The 26,407-nt window shown below is 43.3% G+C and overlaps 1 protein-coding gene across 2 annotated transcripts in view; it reads left to right on the top strand.

Annotated features, from left to right (window-relative positions):
* Foxo1 (forkhead box O1) overlaps nt 1-26,407 on the top strand; it is a 77,886-nt gene that overhangs the window by 30,751 nt on the left and 20,728 nt on the right. The gene's annotated exons all lie outside the window — the stretch shown is intronic.

Raw genomic sequence — 26,407 nt, 5'->3', positions numbered from 1 at the left:
GGCTGGGCCAGGCTCCCTGACTACCTGCTCAGGAGTTTATAGCCACTGTCACAACCAAATGACATTACAGGGAGATCTGATGCCCTCTTTCTACCAGGTCTGTTTATAAAGTGAAATATGGCGCTCCTGTAAAAATTCACAGCTTTTACAGTTCCGGTGACCTTGAGTTGTGTAGGTCACTCTCTGTGCAGTAAAGCTGTTGTGAGGATTGACTGTCCTGCAGGATCTCATTCAGAAATGCTGTGAGGTCCAGTTGTCTGCATTGTTCATGCCTTTCCCAAGTTGACAGGACTCATGGTCAGCACATACCCCTGTGGGCAGACAGGTTTAACCTTCAAATTCAAGCTCTTTGAAGAGGTGAAGAAAGTGAGAACCAATCATATAAGAGGTAATTTGGCTTCTGAGTATCTCGGCCGGGTGGGCTTGTATAGAACAAGTTGGCCCATAGGGCTTCTTTCTGTGTTGAATTTTATTCTTCCTTCTTAAAGAGAAGCCACTGACATCAGGAACTGAAATTGCTAGAAAATACTTTTGGGAACTTAACGCTACAGGTCGAGGAAGGGTACCTGCCAATGAAAAGGCTGCAGTGCGGTAGCTCTTCCCTTTAGAGGGGTCACGACTTTCTCTTCTGTCACTGAAAGCATTTCATGGGCTCCTAGAAAAATGTCACCCAGCTCCGGGGTCCAGGTTTAAATCTTGAGGAAGCTGCCCTGGGTTCTGATGGAAGACGATGCCACTGAGAAGGTAGCCAGTCACTCCGGTGACCTGACTTGTTCCCTCATGGAGCGCCTGTCTTAAACACGGCCCTAATGCCTCACAGCCATGCTAGTCTCCATTAATGAGAGTCTAGAAGTCAGATTCAGTGTCTGTGACCTGGCTATGCTACCCATGCACATAGCATGTCCTTAATGAGAGCATCTGAGAGGATGTGGCTGGTAACACTGACGCTGTGTATGGAAGCTGAGTCCATCTTGCTGTGGGAAGTGCAACTCCGATGTTTGAGACCTAGGTGTGATTAAAGTCTGTGTGGTAACTCTTCATTCTTCTTCCTTTCTTTTCCTTTCTTTTCAACGTCAAACAGAATAAGAATTGATTTAGAGAGACTGTTTGCAGAGCCATCCTCAGGAGGAGGCCCCTTAAAAACCCACACATCCGTGTCCTCCATACTTTACCTGAAGACGAGAGTCCTGACAGGCCAGAGTGCTTTGCAGTTTCCTTCTTTAGATTTCTCTGATTTCTCCTTAGAGTTCTCTCCAGAGCGCATGCTACCATATAAAGAAAATGGTTTTCCTGTGCTGTGCTGTGCTGTGCTGTGCTGTGCTGTGCTGTGCTGTGCTGTGCTGTGTGGATGAGTTGGCAGTACTGGCAGAGAAGTAGTATCTGCCTGGTTGGATGACTTCTCTGTAGCTCTGATTCCAAGGCTCAGGTCCTGTAATCATGTCACAGCCTTTTTAAAATTGTGTCTGAAATGAAGCTGTGTCTTGATGACAGAAATACGGGGACAAGAGAGGTAGACTTTGTAGGTCATTTGCTCTTTTAAAAGTTGAGGTAAGTGAGAAGCAGTGGAGACTGGGTTGCTTAGCTGTCTTGGCCACAGATACTGTATTGCCACTTTTCTTTTTTCAAGGCTATCTTAAACTACCTGGCATGTTTGCATGTATAGGAATGCACAGTAACACAGAGCGAGGGACAGGGAGAAAGGGTGTGTTTGGCTTTCTCCATCCAGGCGGAAATCCTGGTGTCATCCCACAGATTTCATGGAGGAGTTGGTAGAGTTTTCCCTCCTAGGTTGCACATTCCATTCCTTTAATATTTTTGTTCTATGTTATATGGCTGTTGTTTATAGGACCCCAGATTTCTGTCAAGAACCGTAGCTTTTTATCTGGAAGATTCGAGTCCTCTGACCTCTGAGGAGTGACAGCTAACATAAGAGGGGCACTGAAGACATTGTTACTGCCTATCCCAGCAGACCTCTGAGACCCAGTGCTGCCCTTGGTCAGGCCTGTAACCCTGCGGGGTGAGGCAGGCACAGCTCCTGGTTCATGCTTGTCACCATTGCTTTCACATTGCACAGCAGACTCATTAAGAAGAGCATTTTCTGCTTCATAAACTCTGACCTCACCGTGGCACATCTGCTGTTTGCCGTGTTATGGGTTCTTCTCGGTTAGCTCCTTCATGCCAGAGGTGTACAGAGGAGGGGAAGGTGAGTGGGTGGGAGTCAGTTTGTAGAAGGGTAAGACAGCCATGGCTCAACTCTTCATTGTAATAATCCAAGAAAGCTATAGATGTGTCTTTATACACATTGTACACGGAGAGCCTTTTCTATAAATGGAAATTTACTAATCGTATTAAAATATATGTTGTATACCAAAAGTTGCCTGTAGGGTTATCTTATATTCTTAAATTAAATGTTTTAAGCATTGTAGTAGCACCCTACATGATTTGAGTAAGAAATAAGTTTCCATTCTGAAATGTGTCATAAATGTTTTCAAGAGCCCACACTTACTGTCTTCAGATACACTACTGTTCAGTTACCATGATTATTGTAATCCACATAAGTCTTATATTACATTTGCAGAAAAGATGCCATTCAGTGAATTTTTGGGGATGGGGTTAGCCTGTCTGACTCTAAAACCTCCTGCCTTAGCGTCCGTGTTGCTGATGCTGCAGTGTGTACCACCAAGCCCCGGAAGCATTTGTTTTTGACAAAGATGTTTTCTCTAACATTATGTTGAGAGATTACAGTAGCGAACATTTTGGTCGCAATAATGTCTGTGCTATGTGAAAAATACATGCATAGAACCCAGAGACCCTAAGTGCCGGAGGAAAGGTCCCCTGCTATTTTAGTCAGGGTTACCAGTCGAATGGCCATTTACATGAGCCGCACTCTATCTGGATGGAAGTGAATGCACTTGATTGGTTATCTTAGCATCCCAGACTGTCTGTTGTCATAAACTTAGCTTTCTGGTAGTTATGTTTTTCCTTCTAGGTGTTATTGAGGTATCGTCTTATAGCCCATATTAAAAACATGCTGGTTTTTTAAAACATCGCTATAGAGCTGTGTTAATAAAATTTTAAAATTTGAGGCAGAATAACACAGTTATTTTTCTATTTTCCTGTGAAAACAGCCTCACAAAGTGAACCACAATGAACAATGATGTATTTCCTCCATCGTGATGGAAAATAAGCCATTATTATTTCTGCTCTGACTCACAATGTACTTGCTGACACTGAGATATTTTAAAATCATAATCATGAGGAACAGGTTAGGGCAGAAGCTTAGATGCTAGGCCCAGGGTTAGCTGCTTATTACAGTGTTTTACAGCTTGGATGGTTCAAGCTTTCCAGTGTAAGTCCCTAAGCCTTACACACTAAACACCCACTGCATAGTTGTTTGTTGTAGTTTTAGATGGTGCCAAACAGGCCAATGCCTCATAATAATTACCATTTTTTAAACTTCATTGATATAGAGCATTTGTGTGTGCATGGTACACATGCACGCGCACACACACACACACACACTTCTTCTCTCTTTCTCAATTCTGTCCCATAAAAAGAACTTCAGATGTCCAGTTAATGAGGATAGGCACCTTAGAGTGGGGATGTAGGAGGTGAATGGGGTATGTCTCTAGCGTTATAATGTAAATAATACTTGGGGTTGCAGAGAACACTGGCAGAGTGCTTAAGTACACTTACTGAAGCTGCCACATGGCAGATGTTTTCCTATCGATGTTATGTAATCAGGTTCAGTGGTGGAAGGTGGTGAGTGAACGAACCTACTGTGACCTGTGTGCGGCGGGAACCGTGCTAGGGGTTGAATTTAGGGCCTAACGAGGGTGAGGTGGATGTCCTGTTAGCAAACAGTTCTAGTTAGCATTTCGAATATAGAATGTTTTTATTGTATTCGCAGTATGTATGTGTATGCATGTGTGTGGGTACGTACGTATGTACATGAGTGCCACAGCATGTGTGGAAGTTTGAAGACAGCTTGGCAAATTTGGTTTTCACCTTCCAATATGTGAGTTCCAAAGATGTGAAGGAAACTTGGGTCACCCGGTTGGCTGTTACCCACGAGTCGTCTTGCCAGCCCAGTTAATACTTTATATTTTTGACATCAACTATCACCTGAAAGCATCAGGGTGTTTGTTTGTTTGTTTGTTTGTTTGTTTGTTCTTAAAATAGATCTGCTTATCTTTTAAGTGCATGGTGGTTCTGCTTGCATGTGTGCTGTGCACCGTGTGTGTGTGCCTGGTACCTGTGGAGACTATTGAGTTACAGGTGGCAGTGAGGCATCGTGGGGGTGCTAGAGATTGAACCTGAATCCTCTGCAAGAACTAATTTTCTTTACTGCTGTGCCATCTCTCAGGAATAAGTTATTTAATTGTACCTGTCATCCACAGGTACCACTAGTATTTGCTACCTTCAAAAGGTTTTTTGGAAAAAAAAAAAAGTCAAATGTTACTTTCGTTTGTTCTATATATCTCCCCTGGATGATTTTACTACTACTACTGTTGCTGCTGTTGCTGCTGCTGCTGCTGCTGCTGCTGCTGCTACTACTGATGCTACTAATGCAGTTGTTGTTCACCAATACCGTGTTCTTCCAATGGGATCCAGGTGAAATATAGCCTCCAGGGACTGCTTTTTCCTATGAAATCTTTAGACATTAGATTAATTATATGCAAATGGTAAAGATAGTTATCCAGGTTGGCCCTGTGGTTCTAAACCACAAAGATTGCGTTTTCTTGGCCACGTTCTACTTAGCCTATGGCTCCAGGGAGAAATGAGGCTTCATTTTCCGTGGGAAACCACCAGCAAGCATAATGTCAAAAGGTCAACAGGCACCAGGGCTAGAGAGGTGGCCACTCCTCAGCCCCTTTAAACATTTTATTGATTCTTTGTGAGTTTTATATAATGCACCCCAATTTTCTGTTCCTTTGTATCTGCCTTCTGCCTTTGCAACTTTCCCCCAAAAGAAAATTAAAAACATGAAAATTAAAAACAAAGCAACATGAAAAACATCTCAATGTGGAAGCTGCAGTGTGTCACGAGTGTCCCACAGTGCATACCCTCTGTCCACACAGCCTTCCTTAGAAATGTTCATTGCAGTGAGTCTGGCTTCTGCTACACTGTCTCTTGGATCTCCTGTTGTTGCCCTCTGTCATGGAGATGCTGGGGTTCAGATCTTTCACGGGTTCCCTGCCCCTGTAACTCTGGTTCCATGGGATCCAATGGATGCAGGCTTCTGGCTTCCGGGGATGCATGCACTCCGGTCCCCACATGAGACCACAAAACTAAACAAGAAAGGGGGGGGGTGGCTTTTGAAAATGGAGATCCAAGTCACGAGTGGCACACACTTGAAGGAGGAGGATATTGCTTTCCAAATCTAGCCTGGCCTAAGGGTCTCCGTCCCCTGAAAGTGGTAGATCTTTAAAATCTGTTGTCTATGATGCTTTGTGACACTTGATGTGTGACACTTACCCATGACTTTATTGCATAATGTGTTTGTCATCCAAGGGTAATTTTATTTCAAGTCTGCCAAGCCTCAAAACTTAGAAATGATTCCGATAATTAAATATGAGTGGTTTGAATAGCATTGAGCTATGTGCTAGTCACAACTGAGAGACTTTTGCATTTGCATCAGCTGTCATTGTTTAATGTTACACCACTATAGAAGTCCTTTAAAATAGCAAAAATATATTTGAACATTTATTCCACCTGGGGGTTTTAAAGCAGCCTTTAAAAAAAAAAATCATTGTTACCTACAGTGAAAGACACACACTCCCTCCCACCGCTCAGCAGGATCCATCACAGCAGCTGGAAATTGTCTTCTAACAACTGATCGTGACAAATCTTAATGCTTTGCAGAGAGGAGGAGGAATTTGGTGAGGTGATTCTGAACAGAAAATTTTGTCCCACCCTCTTATATAATACTTTATTAACTACGGGATTACTTAGAGACAAGACTTTTAATTTGGAGACCTGTTCTAATAAAATGAAATAAAATAGAATAAGAGATGCCACATTAACATTGAGCTGACACTCTGAGCAACAACATGAGATAACAGAAGTGGTTTTGGTTTGAGGATGCAGCCAGCTATTGCTGCATAACAGTAAGAAGCTAGCCACATCTTCTTAGTAGCATGAACCTTGCATATGTCTGGGTTTGCCTGGACAGTCAGTCCACTTTGGGGTCTGTCTTTGAGGTCAAGACTGGAAAAGTAAGTGACTTTTAGGTAGGTTTTCATGAAAGTGTCAGATGTGTAAGAACTGGCTTGGCCTTAAAATCTTGTTTTGTTTGTGTTTGTGTGTATTTTTATTTTAAGATTTATTTATTGAGGGTGAACAAAAACTTGATAAAGGCCCAAAGTCAACAGAAATGGCTTTAGTAGTCAAATGTGATAATGCAGCTAACCGGAAAAAGAACATTGACTATAAGGACATCTACTACTTTTGTGTACTGCTTTAAATAGTGTAGAATGTTGGATTTGGGGGAGAGGAGATTAAGACAGGATTCACGATGGAGACCTTCGACTCATGTGGCCTATGCTAATCTGTAGGTCCAGACTCTTCTTGCCTCAGCTTTCCAGGTGCTAGATTTTTAAGGTGTGTGTCACCATGTACAGCTTCGGTAATACCTCCTGACGGCTATATTGGGCTAGAGAAGAGGCTCTAAGCTGGGAAGGCCTTATTGTTCATTCATTTATAACATCTATTGTAGTCTCTGCCTGTGCCAGTTATAGCATATGCAAAAGACACAAATGACATATCCAAACAGGGACTTTGGGGCAAGCTCTCTGGTTGGTGTCCACGATTAACAGCTAAGGTGAACAGCTGTCCGGTTTTGGGTGTTAGAATGTCTTTGTAGTCCAAGGATTGAAACACCAACTAAGACCTTTGACTCTTTGGTGTGTTGTATCACCAGCAGTCTTTTGTTGGCATCCAAGATACACAGTTTTATTTCGAAGGCCGACATGAAAATAACACCACCCTGAAGAAGATGGAGAAAGCCATGCTGGAGATCATTTTGAGTGTGTTCTTGTCTTGATTGAAGAGTGGAAGACATAGGCTGGACAATATGGAGACCCTTCTGGGAAATCAGGATGTTGCAATAAATTGGGAGGAGCCTAAGCAGGGAGAGGACAGGTGAGATGGGGCTACAGGGAAGGAAGGCAGGGTTAAATTAGAGTTGTCTGAATTTCATCTATCTCAGGAATGTGATCAGTTGTGAGGTGCGGGCCATGTTTATGGGTCGGTAAGCTGACCTGGGCAGACACCTGGCAAATAGCATCTAATGTGAGCATCTCACAGCCCTTAGCCCTGCCTTCTCCCTTGTCCTTCCATAAAAGGGAATACAGTGTGCTGTCACATAGAACTTTCCATAAGCTAACAAGCTGTTAAAGCTATTTTTGAAATGTGGGTTCCTGTAATCCTGTCCCAGGGTCATAGCCCCAGGTAGCCAAACAGGTGTGTGTGGTGGTAATGTGTTAGGATCGAAGACCACAGAACCCTTAGTATGGAAATTGTCAGCTTGGTCACTAAAGTAACAAATGCTTTGAGATTTTAATATTTTCTATTTGGTTTATTTTAGTTAATAATATTTAGAGGATTGTTTTGACTAGTTTGGCTAAGTGGAACATGCCTTTAGTGGCTCCCTGTATCACTGTATTAGAACAGTTCCCCTTTTGTGCCACACTCGCTGATGCATTATCATGTGTCCTTGGTAGTACAGTTTCTGGATGATAAGGTTGAGTCTTAACTAACTTTAAGTACTTGTCAACTGATACTAAGAATTATTTAAACTTTTTACATGTTTGTCTGAATGTGTAGTATCTATGTTCAAGTGTGTTTTTTTAGTGTGCACATGTGTGCCTGCATGTGGAAGCCAGTGGAGGATGCCAGATTCTCTGCTCTATCACTCTTCTGAGAGTTTCTCACTAACCATGACCAGTAAGCCCCAAATGCCCTTCTCTCCACTGCCTTCAAAACTTCCTTCTGAATTCACATACAGTGTTTACATGGATGCTGGAGATTTGGGCTATTGATTGTGTAGCATACCGTGTGTGTGTGTGTGTGTGTGTGTGTGTGTGAGCACTGAAGTGTAGATGCAGTTTCAGCATCCTAAGAGCAAGCAGCAACAGTCTCATGGGAAGAATTGAGAGAAGCAGTGGGTGGAGAGCAAGCAGCAACAGTCTCATGGGAAGAATTGAGAGAAGCACTGGGTGGAGTCGGGCTGAAGATGGACCAGAGATTGAGGACTGTGTCTCCTCAGTGGCATTAGAAAGTAGAGCTGCTGAGAAGGGAGTTTCCCTGTGTTGAGAGAGGACACTGATAGTGTGTAGTGAGTATAAGGTGCTGACTGAGGGACTGCAGCACCGAGCACTGTGAGCATCTACGTTTCCTTGATACCATGTCTCTACTGACTTAAAATGAAGGCCGGTTGAGAGCTGAGGGCTCATATTTATATATCCATGTGTGTGCATGCTTAAAGTTTGGTTTTTCTGTTCTGAGCATCTCATCCAGGACTTTGTGCATGCCAGGTAGCCAAGCAGTCTATCACCTTTGTTTGCTTGTGTTTTTAAGACAAATTGCCTTGAGACGGCCTCCTCCCTTGCCCTGAGGGCTGGAGTTACAGGAGTAAGGCACCATCTTTCTGTTTGTTACCATTCCAACCCTCACTCCTCTCCCCCAGGATTTTCAAGACTTTTTTGGTTCTAATTTTGTGTAACTAAAAAGGCCTTCTCCTAATGTAGCATAATTACTTGTCCTGAGAATGTGTGTCCTTTTCCTGAAAACTGGGAGTTGTAGTTGACGTTGTGTTGAGATAGATGTCATTTGCAGCACAGGCCGTGCACCTCTGGCCAGTCCTTGCACTTAGAAAGTTAGTGTAGAATTTTAAAGTTTTTTTAAAATTTTTCTTTCGTTTTTTATGTATGAGGGTTTCTGCTTACATGTAAATATGTGTCCTGCATGTGTAGCACTCACAGAAGCCCGAGGACTTCGGAATCACCTGGAACTGGAGTTACAGTTGTGAGCCACTGTGTATGTGGGTGATGGGAGTCGAACCCCTCCCTGTGTTGTCTTGAGCAGCTGTCTGCTCTCGTCATAGGCCAGGCTGGGCTCACTGCCTTCCTTCCAAGTTCCCAGCCCCTGATGCAGCTTTAAGTCTGATTAATAAGGAGTAAAGAAGGAAAACTTCATTTCCTACTTTTGTTTGATTAAAGAAATAATTCCTAGTTTTACGTTCTAAAGACAAAGACTCCAGGTTTCTACTGGAACAAATTCATAGCAAAATCTGCATTCCAGCCTGATTTCCAAAAGAAATTGTATAAGTCAGCTGAGAGAAGAACCAGCTCAGCTTTAGAAAGAGGAAGCTGATGTCTAGCTGTTTTGTCCTCTGTAACATTAGATAAATACACTTAGTTTTATCTGGAAGAAAACAGTGTCTCAGCCTGGTGGCAGGTGGCTTGCTCTTGTGCACAGGATTGTAGGGATAACAATATTTGCAAATTAAAGAATAAAGATAAAACATTTCATTTTTCCTGTTGCAACCTTTTCAGAGAGGAATGCTTCTATCAGAGACAGGCTGTGGTGAGTGACATTGCCTCCCACTGTCTGTAATAGACATAAGTATCTCTCTGCCTTTCTCTGCTGGTTACCTGGTATCTTGCTTGATACCCATATCATGCTTGGCTTGAGGCATCTTAAACAATTTTGATATAAATGGGGAGATAAACATGTTTATATAGCCACATGTACTCCATACTGTATATTCCAAATGTAAATGGAATTGTAAACTTACCTGTATCAAGCTAACTGAAATAATCGGAAGTACACATGGTCATATGTATACATTAATTATCATTTACATATACTGTCATCATTCTGTGTTTGCCAAAGGGTTTATACGAACAAGTAAAATTGAGCACTCTACACTTTTTATTGTTTTGTTTTGTTGAAACAAAGTTTCATTTTGTAGCTCTGGCTGCTTCTAGACTAGATTGGCCTTAATAAATTTACTAAGATCCTCTCTCAGAGTGCTGGGTTAAAGGCATACACCACTCATGCACATTGAAAGAATAATTTTAGTGCTTCTGTCTCAAGAGTTTTTATTGCTGTGATGAAACACCATGACCAAAAACAACTTGGGTCTGGGGGTGGGAAGGCAGTATTTTATTTTATACTTCTCCATATCAAAGGAAGTCTGGACAGGAGCTGGTACAGAGGCATTCGGAGAAGTACTGCTTACTGGCTTGCTCCTGGGGCTTGCTCAACTCGCTTTCTTACAGCACCATCACCAGCAGTGAGCTGTGGGAGGTGCCATCAATTAAGAAGAGCCTTGCAAGCTTGCCGACCAGCCAGTGTTATCCAGGCAGTTTCTTAAAGTTCTATCTCCCCAGATGACCCTAGCTTGTATCAAGTTGACATAAAAACTAGCTAGCAGAGCTTCTTAGGTAGTGAGTGTTGGATTTTGTTTGTTTTATTTTAAAAGAGAAATTGTAACGATTGTTGCTATCACAGTCAGTACAAGCTGCATTTTAAAAACATCCCCGAGGCAAGAGAGGTGGCTCAGCAGTTAAGAAGACCTGAGTTGAGTTCCCAGTACCTGTAAGGTACCTGACAGTCCTCTGTAACTCCAGCTTTAGGGCACCTGACACACACAACATGCACAAGACAAGGAAAGACAAAACATGCCAAAGCTGACTTTCTTTTTGGCCTCTCTAGCTGCCCTACTTGATGTCAGTTCCCTAGCACTAAGCTTATTCAACCCGCCAGATTCCTTGGAGCACCTCTTGGGGAGCACCTGGAGCTGTATGAGCTCACAGCTGTGGCCTCCCTCTGGGATCAGTTCTGTCTTTGCAAGCACACTTGCTTTCATGTTGTTGTTATTGTTCATTTGTTTATGGAGACAGTGGCCCTGCTGTAAATCCACCTGCCTCTGCATCCTGAGTGCTAGGATTAAAGGCATGGACCACCACACCTTTATATAGTAATAATAATATTGATGATATTATTATTATTACTATAATTATCTCTATATTATTTGGATCTAGAAAAATGGTTCAGCAGCTAAGAGTTCTCCCAGGGGCTGGAGAGGTGTCTCAGGGGTTAAGAGCACCGACTGCTCTTCCTCTTCCGAAGGTTCTGAGTTCCAATCCCATGGTGGCTCACAACCATCCATAATGATATCTGATGCCCTCATCTGGGGTACTTACATATACTAAATAAATATATCTTTAAAAAAAACTCAAAAACCTGATTCCTCTTTTAAAAAAAAAGCCCAGTGTGGTGGCGCACGCCTTTAAACCCAGCACTCAGGAGGCAGAGGCAGGTGAATTTCTGAGTTTGAGGCCAGCCTGGTCTACAAAGTGAGTTCCAGGACAGCCAGGGCTACACAGAGAAACCCTATCTCGAAAAAACAAAAATAAAAAGAGTTCTCCCAGGTGACCCAGGCTTGGGTCCCAGCACCCACATCATAACTCACAACCCTGTGTAGCTCCAGTTCCAGGAACTCTGACCCCATCTTCCCACCTCCATGCACACTAGCAGTGAAAGCAGCGTAGCGGAGGCAGGCAAATCGCACATACACAAAACAATTGTTATTTAAATATTTTAAAATTCCAATATAAAAGAACATTAACTGCTGAATACCTATCTAACCTATTTTATTTGAGAATCATTCCATTCCTTCTCATGGCATAATGATGAAACTGATTTAAGTATGTTCTAAAAGAGATCTAGAATACAAATAAAGGAATAGTCATCGTGGACAGTTGAAAGAACCTTGAGGGACAATTGCCAATGCCACAGATTAAAACGGATGAAATACTCCTGCCAGGTTGAAATCACCTTAAAGTGACTTAACTGTTAGTGAGGCGGGCAGCGAGTGGACGCGTTTGGGATTTGTCCTCGCGTCCATGGTTAACAGCAGCTGTAGAGCTTCCCGCGGGTGTGCTGGGTGGCTGGAGTCATCTTCACTCGTGCTGCATAATTAGGCCGTGCTGGGGTCCTGCTCTAGGTCTTTGTCATGATCCTGGAAAAGCCTGGAATGGGCTTCAGTGACTGGCATGGTGTGCTGGGTGGTTGCAAATCAGCCTGCTAGACAGAACAGAGCGAGCTCCCCAAGATGGAATGAAATGGAAACAAACATTTTCTAATGGAAATGGTCTTTCATAGAAAACACGAACATCCTAAAAGCTGTACTCGCTCATGAAGGCATTTCTCTCCGTTCTACTTAGAAACAACATTTATGTTGCCTGTGAAATGTGATTCTCTTTGAACTTGAACAAATATGTTAAATATATATCTTCCACCCTCCACATTTAATGTCTTATGCTTTAAGTTGGGCATAATTCTTCCAACGTGATCCTGGAGAGAAACAACAAGGTGAGCTTTTACAGTCGTCCTTCTACAGCTTTTATTTACATTATCCTACATGCTTTGTGAAGACTCTCGTAGGCAAACAGTAAGCTGCTTGCTTGCGTGCGTGTGTGTGTGTGTGTGTGTGTGTGTGACTGATTTAAAAGCGTAACCTTTAGAATTACAGTGTAAGTTGGTTAGTGAATTTGGAGACTGCATTTTTAAGTTCAGAATGTGAATTAGTTCCTTTGATAGATTCTGCTGTGTGTTCACCCAGGGCATCATGGTGCTGAGAGCTCTGTATGTGTGACCTCGTCACAGTAGGGGATGTATTCATATCCTCCCTAGTCTTCCAGCAGACAACAACCCTCTAGCTTGCTTTGTAGCGACAAAGCTGCTGCACTTGATTCTCCTGCCTCAGCCTCCCAGGTGCTGGGGTTACACATGTGCCGCCATGCTTGTCTAGGACTGAAGAGCTTAATACATTTCCCCCCAAAACCCTATATTCCCCTGAGTGTGCTAATTGAGTCCTCCATCACTGGCCTATGCCTGCATATATGAAACAAACACCTTTCAATTACTGTTGAACGTTTTTACCTGGTAATAGTAAACAGAAGCGGCAGTATGGATCATTTTGGCACGCATGTTAGAGAAAGCATCAGCGTGTTTATGTAATAAGGAGGTCAAAGGCTTGATTTCTTCAGATTTGTTTGATGGTTTGAACAAGTTTGGCTTTAAATTTGTATGTGTAATTCAAAATGGAAACAGAATAGAACATTTTAATTCAAAGCAATGTTTTAGGAGTGTTTTCTCTCTCTCTCTCTCTCTCTCTCTCTCTCTTTTTTTTTTTTTTTTTTTTTTTTTTGGTTTTTCGAGACAGGGTTTCTCTGTATAGCCCTGGCTGTCCTGGAACTCACTTTGTAGACCAGGCTGGCCTCGAACTCAGAAATCCGCCTGCCTCTGCCTCCCGAGTGCTGGGATTAAAGGCGTGCGCCACCACGCCCGGCTGTTTTCTCTTTTTCTATACATTACTATTTAAAAGTAACTGCTTAGTGTGCTAACACTTGCAAACTTGATTTTGATGTACAGAAATAAGTTCAACCAATGAATATGTACAATACTTTGGCAAGTGACTTGAGCATATTAATCTCTGGGGTTTTTTTTTAAGATTTTATTTTATATGTATGAGTGTTTTGCCTACATGAATGTATGTGTGCTGTGCACGTGCCTGGTGCCCACAGAGTACAGAAGAGGGTGTTGGGTCCTAACTGGAGTTAGGACCTGAGGCTCTGCAGTAACAGAGGAATCTTTGGTTTTAAAAAGTGTGTGTGTGTGTGTGTGTGTGTGTGTGTGTGTGTGTGTGGTATGCGAGCACAAGCAGATGTGCATTTGGGCCAGCCGTGGCATGTTTGGAGGTCTAGGAGATTGAATTCATTCTCTCCTTTAATGTTTCAAGTGGGTTCCAGGGATCAAACTCTGGTGGCCAGGCCAGACCAGCAAGTATCTTTACTTGTTGAGCCATCTTGCCAGTTCCTCAAGCAGACTGCTGATACAGAAGAGGTCTGGGGATATAGTTGTTGGTAAAGTGTTTGCCTGGCATTCACGACGTCCTGCCTGGTTCTAGTTCTCAGCACTGCATAAGCTGTGACAGTCAGCTTGGTGACACATGCCTAAAATCCCAATGTTTTGGAGGTGGAGACTATAGGATCATAAATTCAAGGTTATCCCAAGTTGTATAGGAAGGTCAAGGGAAGCCTTAACTGCAACAGAAATTGGGTTCTTTAACCTACAGAAGAGGGGTGCTTTAGGACCCAGTTGCCTTAGAGCTAAATTCTCCTTTCCTTGTTTTATTTACCCATTCAGAGAAATAGGTAAACGCCTCCTCTTGAGTTCTCACTTAATGTCTTCTAGACTGCCTTAATGCGCACGTTTATTTTTATTCCCTCATCCAGGGAAGTTAGTGCGAGTGCAGAGAAGGGAGTCACTTCCCACGCAGGAGTGAGTCTTAGTCTCACCTGGACTCATGGTGCCTGCTTCCTTACTCACTTACTTACTTAGTTTTGTGACAAGGGTCTCATTGTGTAGCCCAGGCTGGACTGGACTTTGTGACCATTGTCCCTCAGCCTCCTGAGTCCTGGGACCACAATCAGGAATCACCAACTTGGCCCCTTTCCATCTTTGATTTATAGAGGATTTCATGGTGAAGGAGCACTGTTCATTGGTTGAAATCATCTTAAGATGCATGAGGAGGAAATCTAAATGAAAAATTTGTTAAATGCAGTGGGGCCAGAACTTTGGTTTGTTTGTTTGTTTGTTTGTTTGTTTGTTTGTTTGTTTGTTTTTTCGAGACAGGGTTTCTTTGTGTAGCCCTGGCTGTCCTGGAACTCACTCTGTAGACCAGGCTGGACTCGAACTCAGAAATCCGACTGCCTCTGCCTCCCAAGTGCTGGGATTAAAGGCGTGCGCCACCACCGCCTGGCAGGGACCAGAATTTTGAATGCCCAATTTAGTGAAGTGCTTTAAATCTCACTGCTGATTCGCAAATTAGATTAGAGCTGACATACCAAAATAATGCTAGGACTAAATTAGAGTTTGGAAGCCCCATTAACTCTTTGAGAGTACTGGGGTACTATTTAGTCTTCCCAAACAGTAATTTACTAAGTTTAGCATGCCGAGACAGTAGTTTTCAAGTGATGCCCTAAAGGATCTGGAAGACAGCTTGATGCGGAGACCTCGTGCTTTCCAGGGGTGGGGTGGTGGTGGGGGGGGGGGGACGACGACTGACTCAGCAGTCCCAGAATGTGGCTGGAACAGGTGTTGAGCTCTGAGCACCTTGTGCCGAGAGAGCTGCTCCTCGCACTGAGGCTGGCATGTTTCTGTCCTTGTCCCATCACGTCCCTGCCCTGCTGCATGCTCTCAATTGACATCTCCATGCAGCCTGTGGAGGCCTGTGCAGTGCTGTCCTGTCTCGCTGTCTCCACAACTCTTTCTCAGCTTTTCTCAGGTTTTTCAGTTCAGCGGAGACTACGTGACTTGTTGCTTAAAACGTGTCACCACTGTCCCACACATAATGTGAGTAGTATTCACTACTACTTAAAAAAAAATGGGTTCCAGACTCTTATCTGGGAGAAACTACCAGTTGTTCCTGCCTTCTCTATCTTGCCACCCCATGGTTTCATCTCACACCTGATCAGACTCTAATCTTCCTGTCCTTTGCTGCCATGAGTATTCTCCGCTCCAGGAAAGCAGCTGCATTGCACACAGCTCTGCCTTCCTTCAGTCACCTGTCTCCTTGGACATCTTGACGATGTGGTCCAAGACCATTTACCCCTGAAAGGTTAGCTTTCCCCAGTTTGCCTTCCTACGTGCTTCCAGCAACCATTCCCCGCTCTCCTGCCTTGGAGATGCCCTCCACACTGGATATTTTATTTAACTCTCCTCTTCTGTGCAATCACATTGCTCTTTTAGAACTACTCAGAAAAAGAAGCCAGGCCCCAGAAGGCACATGGCCCATAACTCTGTGAAAAAGAAGGATGTGTGCTAGCACTGGCTATCTGTGAGGAAGACGGGCTCCTGAGGAGCAAGAATTAAATAATAGGGTTTTAAGAGTGAGCTGCGTAGTAGCTGCAGAAGACAAATGTTCAAGTTCAATGCCTGTGCACACTTGCATTCTTGAGTGTTATATAAATTAAACCTTAATAAAAAGTGATGTTGCGCTCCCCATCTAAAGTGCTGTGGTGAGGCTCCGTGTTGTGCGCATACAGTGTGGGTCACAGTGACTGGCTTGTTGGAGGGGAATACCCGGTCTCTTGAAAGACAGAAATAGTGCTTGTCAGTTGGAGACGCACAGATGACTTACTCCCTCCCTAGACTGACTTTGCATATGGTTTAGGGTTTGCAGACTTGCACTGCTGGGACAGAATTCGAGGCTCGACTTCATCCGGGAGCTGTGTTCCCAGCCAGAAAGGTTCCGTTTGTTTTTCACAGTGCTACTCACTGGAGGTTTACTGCTGTTAGTATATTTGGTTTGCTTTCGCTTGTGATTCTGGTTTATTTTGTTTATGGTGATGTTTGATCTCCAATAGAAATGAAGGAAGCATGACTTGATAAATGAAGCAGTCTACCCCTTTATCTATTTGCATGTATCTTACGAAGAACTTTGCATTTACTAAAGTATTTAAGGGCCAGAGAGATTGTCAGCAGGTAAAGTTGTTGCTGAACAAGCCTTGTGACAAGTTTGGTCTCCAGAAACTGTGTGACATGGAAGAAGAGAAGCAGTTCCACACACCTCAACGTGTGGTGGCATGCACAGCTAACCGTGAATGTGTGTATGTGTGTGTGTATGCGCACACACACACAATAAGTACTGAAGGCAAGGTTAAGATTTCTTTTGCAGAGTGTGTTTTAGTTAATGAAGAAGAATTTTGTTGCTGGTGATGGTGGTGCACAGCTTTTTCCAGCACTTGAGAGGCAGAGTCAGAGGGAGCTCTGAGTTCAAGGATAGCTAGAGGAAGCCTGCCTGGAGGGGTGGGGGAGGACTTTATTTCATTTTGGATAGGTGTGTCTTAGGCTGGTAAGGTGTTCTCTTGACTCACCTTCCAAGTGCTGAGACTACAGAGACATACTTACTATGCCCAGCGGTAGGACGCACCCTTGAGAAGAGGACTTCCCCGTGAGCATAGTACAACTTAATGCAGGAATGTGTTGAGCATGCAGTATATGTTACAGTAATGTGCATAGCAACATCACTTTTTAAGGTAGGGTTTTTTAATTAGCATAGGAAAGTCATTTTAGTGGCGCTCTTAAAATTACCCTAACTGTTCTTTAAATAGTAAAATACCTTTTTAGATGGCTCATAAAGATAGTCATATCTAGACTAGCTCCAAGGTCCTACCTAAGCTGCTAGTCCTTGTGCTGTACTTGAAATAGTGCAGTTAGGAGTGAAAGCTCTAGAGATGGGGCATGTAAGGAGCAGAGCAGGAACTGAGCTTACAAACACTACCCCAGTCACCATGAACCATGCATGACTATGTGAATAGTCCACTCAAGAAAGTATTAGCAGGTCTGAGTGGTCTGTGCTCCCTTCCCCTCTGTAACAGCAGGGAAGACTGGTTTTGTTAGAGTCTTGTTTGTTTGTTTGTTTGTTTGAGACACTCACTATGAAACCCTGGCAGGTTTGGAACTTCATATGTAGACCAGGCCAGCCTTGACTCACCAACATTCACTTGCCTCGGCCTCCAGAGTACTGGGACTAATGAAATAGTGAGCCACCATGCCTGATGATTTCATTAGTTTTGTTCCTTCTTCCAAATAATATATCAGAAATACAGAAATAAGTATTGTTTGTGAACACTTCCAAAACTAAACCAAGAAGTCCCACAGTGCCAAACCCATTTGTTACTGTACCTGACACACAAGTTCAACAAGATCACCACCACCAAGCTAAAGTGAGCCGGGTTTACAGCAGTGTGCCTGCCCTCTCTCTGTAGCTAGGCTTCCATTTGTCCCCCAAGTGCAGCCACCTGATTCTTCCCTTCAGTCTTGATTCTGCAGATAGCGGCGTTATAATTGTCCTTAACCTCTCTCTGCCGGCTTGTGATTTGAAACAGAGAAAAACTCATTACAAATTGAAACCTAGAACCTGACTCTGGAGTTGGGAGAGCAGAGCATTTTGGGAATGGGTCCCTCACACGCCTGTCAGCCTTAACCAGCCGAGCAGGAAGAAGAGGGCTCTGCCAGACTGCCCTTTAACTGTCTTAGTGAAGATGTTACAGCGCACCTCTGCTACCTCTGAAAGAAAGGGCTCTTAGCTGGGGATGACGTTCACCTCATTGAGAGAGGAGCTTTCACACTCTCCAGAAAAGGGCCCTGCTGACCATCTCTCTGGCCTTAAAAATGCAGGTCTGTGGCATCCTATTGGCTCAGAGTAGCTGTTTACATTTAGACAGAGGCCTTAAAGAGGCAGGCCATGATTACGTAGTCCAGATGGTGACGGGCTCTCTCATTTTGGGTTCTAACCTATTGTGAGTTTGCCTCAAACTGAGAAAACCAGGCCCCTGGAGACTTACATATCAGACCTGTGTAGGGGTTACAGGGAGGGTTCTGATAACAGACATTGTTAAGTGCCTATCACCTCTCCACTGGGAATATCTCAGAGAATGAGGAGAGGTCCCAAGGCTGCATGGTAGGGTTTGAACGGCTTTCTCCTCAGTGATGACAGTCCCGACTGTGTCGCAGGGCACTGTGGACATTGATGGAAGTTTGTCATAAAGGAAAGGGCTGGATATGAAAGCATTAACCAAATGTGACTGCTCGTAAGCCATGTTCTCAAACTCTTGCCTCTGACTTCCTCCAGTGATGGACTGAAAATATTTACCTCAACAAACTCTTTCTCCACCAAGTTCCTTTTGTCTCAGGACATTTTATCTCAGAACCCGGTGAAGAAACCAAGACTCCTCTCATCAAGACATCTTGCTTTGTACCTCGTTTCCCTGTGGTTAGGAGGCTGAGTGGAGCTGACTGAACTCTTTCAATTGTAGTGAAATCAGGAAGTCTTAAGTCAGTTGTAGGTGGCTTTCCTCAAGGCAGCTTTTATAAAGTGCTATGTGTTGTGATGACAGGATGCCTTAAAACGCAGCCCCAAGTGTAAATTATCTCAGAGGATATAAAGCCTGGATTGTTGGCTATGTTTTAGTAGATTTTACTGGAACCCCAAAGATTCTTTAGATAATTAATGTTTGGGACAAATGACCAAGAGGGAAAGCTCCATTGTGCCCTTCGTTCCTTGGAAATGTGCAGAGCCAGCTCCTGGGTTGAGGTGAGCGCTCAGAGAACAGTGTAAGATGTTTACGGTGCTATAGTTTTACAGGATTTGGGTATTTTGGAGAAATACTTGAGAACTGATACTTGAGATTGTTGAAGGCAGAGTGTTTTCAGTTCTGTATTGTATGGGTCACTCAAAACCTCAGCCTGAGCCATAGACTTTCTGTTTGTTTGTTGGTCACCGGAACTCTCTGGAACTCACTACATAGACCAGGCTGGCCTCAAACTCAGAGATCCACCTGCCTCTGCCTCTGCCTCTAGGATCAAAGATGTGCTAGACCACACCCAGCTTGCATAATTGGCATTTAATTTTTTTTGTTTAAAGTGTATTACATTTTGCTTTTTTGCTGTTTGTATGTTTGTGTGTACATGGTTCAGCACATGCATAGATGACAGGACAATTTGCAAGAGTCGGTTCCCTCTGTTCACTATAAGGGAACCGGGGTCAAATTCAGGTGGTCAGGTTCAGAGGCCAAATGCCCTAACTGGCCGGGCTATCTCACAAGCCTGAACCTTAAACAGTATTAGTCACCTAATGTATATAGAGAGAGCATAGACAGATAGACAGACAGATAGACAGATAGATATTGAGAGGGGGAGAGAAAGGATGTGAGTGTATGTATGAGTGAGCGAACTATCTCACAGGCCTGAACTTTAAACAATTAGTTATTAAGTTAACTGAGAAAGCTAAAACATGCTATGTCACAGGTCCAAACCTTAGACAGTTAGTTACTAAGTTAGAGAGAGAGAGAAAGAGATGTGATGTGTGAGTGTAGAGGTCAGAGGACACAGGAGTGGCTGACTTCCTTCCACCTAGTTTTGGAAACAACCCCCACACACTCTGTGTTTCATAGCAAGACCGTCAGGGCCTGCCAGTAATGTAAAGTAGTAATTCCAGGGCTTTCTCACTTGCTCAAAGTCTGCTTGTCTGACATAGACAGAAGGTTCTCATCTCTGAGCGAGCAGCTTCCATTCAAGGCAGGCCTTCTCCAAGATGTCTGCCCAAATTCAGGATCCTCAGAAATGACCCAAAGGAGTGTGGGAACCAAATGCCTTTCTTTCATCATGCACTGTTCAGGACAAGGAAACAAGATCAGTCTGTGATTAATACAAGTTTATAGTTCATGTTCTCTCTCTCTCTCTCTCTCTCTCTCTCTCTCTCTCTCTCTCTCTGTCTCGTGTGTGTGTGTGTGTGTGTGCACGTGTGTGCAATGTTTGCCAATTGGTCCTCCTTTCATTATGTGTTCTAAGGATGTACTCAGGTTTCTCCCTGATGTGTGGTCTCACTGGCCCTTTGCTTACCCCATTTTAAAATCACTCCTTTAAAGACCCCCGCAGGCCAAGTTCACAAGTGATGTTATATACTGAGAAGAAACTATCCTGAATTCACATAGGGCAGGACACAGGTTTTAGAGTTAGTCTGTGTAGGACTAATTGCTGTTGGAGGAGAGAGTGATAGCTCGGAGGCTGGGGACAGCAGTGACGCTGCGTGCAAGAGGTACAGTACGTAGCATCTGCATATGTCACACGTCTAGAGATGTCATCTGACCTCTCTGCAAAGCCTTAATTTATGGCTTGGGAAATGAAAAATGTCTAATGCTCTGTCCTGGTTTTAAGTGCTGCACTTGAGAGCTCAGACCCTACTAAGAGCTTATGGGAAGATGGGAGAACTAAGGCTTGGAAGTTTGAGTATCAGCAATCCATGGCACCATTTTGTATCCCTCCTTTCTCATGTACTTGAAAGTTAAGTTTCTTAGATAGATTTTTCTTAAGTTATAAAGTGATTGAGAAGATGGAAATATCTATAACAGTTTTGACTGAAGGTAGCATTAGAATCTCTTACCTCAAGGAGAATTTTACGTGCCATTGAACAAAAGGTCCTATATTTCAGCTAATTACACCCTGCATCCACTCAGGACAAGCCGGTCACTGTGTCTGTAGAAAAGACCTGTCTGTTTTGGAGCTCTTTAGTTTACACCTGCAGTTTCTACAGGGTCAGCCATGTCAAATCACTTCCCCCACTGTATCTCCTTTGTATGTCTGCAAGCAGTGTGTTCCAGATGTCTACACGGGATAGGCTCCTCCTCAGCTGTGATATATAGAGTGTAATTGTTTGCGGCACGTGATTGTTGAACAAGAAGAGCTGCTTGCTGACTTCTGGGGCAGTATGTTGAGGTGATGTTTAAGGAGACCCTTATAAAAGTCAAGCCTTTCTTTGAATGTTTTACCATGTAAATATATTTCCAAAAAAAAAAAGAAGAAGAAGAAATGACCAGTACAGTTCCTTTTGCTGTACTCTAGCATGGTGTAGGCCACAAAGAAGGTTTTGAGCCTGAAGACAAGAAGGTGGCTAATGGAGCTGGTGGATGAGGTCTCAAGTGAAATGCTGTCAGTCACTTAAGAGTTTTGTCTTGAAGGCTCTGAGGAGATGACAGAAAATCTCTTGCTAAATGACAAAGCGCTTCAAAATTCAATGGCTAAACCAGCAGTTTCTGTGGGACCAGGAAGACTGCTCCTTTTGGCTGCGTATTTGGAGTGGGCGGGGATGGCCCAGAACCTGAGTGTGCGGCCGTGAGTGAGAGGCTGTATGCTGGCGCAATGTCAGCAGCTGGGGCTCCACAAGCAGGAACATTTCTTCCTGCTCCTTCAAAACAAAGAAAAACTCACTTTGTGGCTTTCGCATCAAGTTATTCAACCATATATATACATGTATATGTGTATATGTGTGTGTGTGTATACATATATATATATATGTATACACATACACACACACACACACACACACACACACATATATATATATATATATATATATATATACACACATATACATACACATGTATACATACATACAAATACACACTGACACCTACTACAAGAAAATAGGCACCCAGAACACTGAAACAGTGAAATTTCAAAACGACTGGCTTTTCTGTTCCGAAGTGTTGTCAGTTTATGGACCTACTAAATATTTATTTCTTCAGTTCCAGCTATGTTTACCAACTGGGTCCTGTCCTAGCCTCAGCCTAGGTTGACTCTCCACCGAGTCCCCTCTTCAGTTGGTCTGAGCTGAGCTTGCTTTCTTAGCTTCTGGGAGGAGGTCATAGTACCATGTATTCAAGTGGAATCTCCAACCAGACCACTGTCCACATCTCTGTAGGTCAGAGCAAGTTAGCAACTGTTCCTTCTCCTCAGTGGACCTGCAGAGTGGCACTGCCAGTCCTGTCTAAAGGTTTCTAGAGCCTGAGTGTCGTGCTATTCCTATACATAGATTAAAGTCCAGAAAGCGGAGGCATGGACTGCAGAAAGATAGACAGTGATAGAATGCAAGAGACTACTAAAAAGCCAGTGTGGAAAGGTGAATTTAGCTTGAAAGATAATGTGATCTTAGCCGTTTAGTAGTTTGGAAAGTCTGGCTGTGAGTGAACCATCAAAATGTAAGATGTATCCTGCTACCCTAGCATATCAGTTGACGTGTTTATTTATATTTAGAGAAAAGCTGCAGAGAAGGCATTACTTGTGGTATATTGTTTAAAGTGGATAGCTCTTAGTGTGTGTCCCCACCCCATCTCCCACCCCACCCCCATGCCTACTGGGCTTCCACAGAGCAAACAGATTGAGTTAGTGCCTTGGAGCTCTGGCTTGGTCTTAGCATTGTTTCATCTTTAGCATTTCAGGATTCTATTTGAAACTATCACTTGTTGGGAGCTAGAGTCTGCTCTGCAGAACACAAAGCATGTTTGTCACCCTCTTTCCTCTCGTTTGCTTGGGTTACTAAGAAAGAGCCTTCCCTAATTTCTTAATTCCTGTGATCGTAGCATTTAAAGAGTCTTGTGTTCTCAGTTGAATCGCTGGATTAGCCAAAAGGCTCCAGCAGGTCACTGGCTGGAGAATGCCTCCTGGTTCTTAGCTTCCTGTCTTACACCTGGTGCCTCTTTCCAAGGTTGGCAAGTGAAAAGGAAGTCTCTCTCCTGCATTCACTTGACAGGTAACAGGCTCGCACACCCTTGACTTAAACCTGGGAGGAGGTGTGTTTGAGAAGTGATCATTTTGGGGGGTGGGGGGAGTGTTTTGGGGACAGTGGCCTCCTGGAGTCTTCATGTAAGAAGTAGCCATGAATCTCCGCAGCAGGTGATACTGTGGTTAGGCCACAGTGTAGGTTCCTCCCTTAGTCTGTTTGCTCCTGTGGCTTAGGTACAAGATACTGCTCAGTCCTAGTTCATTGTTACATAAGAAGAGGCCTGATTGGTCATCTGAGTGGGATTGCCCGTCACTGTTGGCAGTCACTCTTGGACAGCAGTGGCATTTTAGAAAACATTTTATTACATTTGGTACTTACTGTATGCACAGGTTCAAGCACAGTTGTGGGACTCCGAGAAGTAACTACCCCTTCCACTGTGTGGGCGGGTTCTGGGGGGTTGATGGTGTGGTCAGGCTGCACGGTAAGCGCCCTTCCCTGCTGAGCCATCCTGCTAACCCAGAGGTGACCGGCATCTAAGGAGTATGTTTCAGACTTGTTTCAGAGGTGTTATTGGAGGAGTAGAGTAGGCAGAGAGAGGGAAAGGGCTGTTATTCTTATATGTAGACTTCCAGGAAGACCCCCCCTTTTTTTTTCTTTTCCATAATTGCATACTTAACAAAAGAGCAAGGCTTTTGTAACTCCTCTTGCTATTTCCTTCCTCACATCTTTGTTTCTGAGCAGCCTTAAACATTTTGGTTTGGGCGCTGTCTAGTCCCGCTCTAAGGACTGGCTGCAGAGATCTGTGAGCTTCTATGTGCAGCCCACCCAGGGCCAGCCAAGGGAGCGCCTGGAAGCTGCCTGAGCTGCACGTGTCAACGCGCATTTCCTGTCTCTCAGCTCCTGCAAGGCTGCAGTGCCGCTTTGAGATTGCTTTGAAAGACTTGGTAATCTGTTCTGATGTATTTAGGAGGTAGCGGAATTCATTATTTGACTTATGTTACTGGTTAATTACCCAAACTGGAGCATGTTTCTCTTTCCAAATTGAGTGTTGAGAGAATAACAAAGACCAAATATTTTACAACACAGACCTTTGAGTTTAACTCTGAAATAGATCTTTCCTTTGCAGTACTTCTGGTTTTAGTGACACTTACTACTGGGTACTGTCTATTTTTAGCAAACTTTGAATTCTAAGTAAATAAAAAATTAACTAAATTGGTTTTTAAAATAATACAGATTGTACTTTTTTTAGTTTCCCATGTCCTAATTGGAAAAGAAGGTCTTACTTGGGATAGAAATGCACATTTTGTGCCAGCCTCTTCTTTGGAATTGGCAAGCATTGTATTGAGTTGTTTATGAGAGTAGATAGAAGTGTTTGACATTTCTTTTAATGCATATTCCTGCTGTCATTTTTTAAATTGACATAAAAGTTGTACACGTTAAGAGGCACCTGGTAAATAAATGTTTCCACATCCTTGCGTTGTGATGTTCAAATCAGGGGAAGAGTATCTAGCCTCTTAAACATTCTTTTCAAAAAACATTCAAGATCTTTAAGAAGCTTTTATTGAAATACTTAGCATGTTATCCTCATGTTTTGTCAGTCTGCCACCCAGAGTATTTCTCCCCTCCAGCTGTAATTTAAAACCCTTTGACTAAGCCCCCTCCTGACCTCCAGTAACACTGCTCAGTCAGCGTCTGTTGAAACCAACATTTTATATTGCATGTACTGGTGAGACTATATATCTGTCTTGACTTAATATAATGTGCTGCAGGTCTGCCCACGTTTAAATGGTAAGACTTTGTCCTTTTTATAGCTGAATAAATAGTCTATGATGTGTCGTTATACACTCGTCAGTTACCACCTGTCTTAGGGACAGTAGATATCAGTGGTGCTTTGAGACCATTTGTGTTTGCTCTGTTTGTTACTGATGTAGTGACAGACCTTTTTTTAAAAAATGAGTTTATTTATTTATATGTATGAATACACTGTTACTATCTTCAGACACACCAGAAGAGGGCATCCGATCTTGCTACAGATGGTTATGGGCCACCATGTGGTTGCTGGGAATTGAACTCAGAACCTCTGGAAGAGCAGTCAGTGCTCTTAAACACTTAGCCATCTCTCCAGCCCCAGACCTTGTTTTTACCAAGAAAAGTCACATATGTGCCCACTTGACTTCATTGAAGATTTATTTAAGGCTTGGCCTGAGTTAATAGATGAGGGAATAGAGGAGAAATTTTATTGTGCTCTAGTCTCTTTAAATGGTTTCATCCTTTTTTTATTATTATTATTTAAATTTTTTCAGTCACAGAGAAACCCTGTCTCAAAAAAAACAAAAAACAAAAAAACAAAAACAAAAAATCTTTTCAGTCTAATACAGTTTGATCATGCTTTGCCTCCCCTACTGCCTCCTCACTCTCAAACAGCAAGACAGACAAACTCCAAAATGTTGGAGTAACAAACCAACAAGATTCTTAAAAAGCCAAAACAAGATAAAAAGTCCTCCAAAATACATGGTTGTGGGGTTATTTATTTTTATTTTTTTATTTTTTATTATATTTATTTATTTATTTATTTATTTATTTATTTATTTGCATTAGCCAACTACTCTTGAACACCTCATTGGAAAAAGCAGATTTTTTTCCCCTTTGCCAGCAGATAAAAATTGCAAATCACTTCCTGGTTGGAGTTGGGTGGGTAAAACCACCCATGTCCCCTTCCCACTCTTAGTACTGGACCCCATCTGGCTTGAACTCGTGCATGCTGCCACACAGTCTGAGTTCATATGTACATCAGTCCTGTTACATCTGGAAGACAGAGCTTCCTTAGAGCCATCCATGACCCCCTACTTCCTCTTCCCTGCAGCTCCCTGGGCCTGGAGTGGGAGGGGTTTGATGACGACATCCCATTGAGGGCTGGATGCTCCAGCTAGGTGTAGGGATACACACCCTGAATGCCAGCAGCACTCAAGGAGGTAGAGGCAAGCAGATCTCTTGAGTTCAAGTTCATGTTGTTCTACCTAGCAAGCTGCAGGCCAGCCAGGGGCTACACTGAGACGCTGTCTCAAAGCGTGCCCATGAACCTCTCAGTGTCTGCATGCTGTGTTTTCTGGGTTAGTTAGGGCATAGCAATATAAGCTTAGAAGCAGGATAATAGTGGATGTTCCCCTTAGGCCCAGTACTATCCAGTCTTGGGTTCTTTGCCATTTCAGAGGTGTGGTTTCAGCTCATGATCACCTGTTGGCGTAAAATAAGTCCCCTTGAATACAA

This window comes from Mus caroli, unplaced genomic scaffold (genome assembly GCF_978045245.1).
Source record: "Mus caroli unplaced genomic scaffold, Mus_caroli_1 scaffold_3, whole genome shotgun sequence".
Classification (NCBI taxonomy): Eukaryota; Metazoa; Chordata; class Mammalia; order Rodentia; family Muridae; genus Mus; species Mus caroli.
The sequence above is the reverse complement of the archived record's forward strand: the minus strand, read 5'-3'. Positions and strand labels throughout refer to the sequence as shown.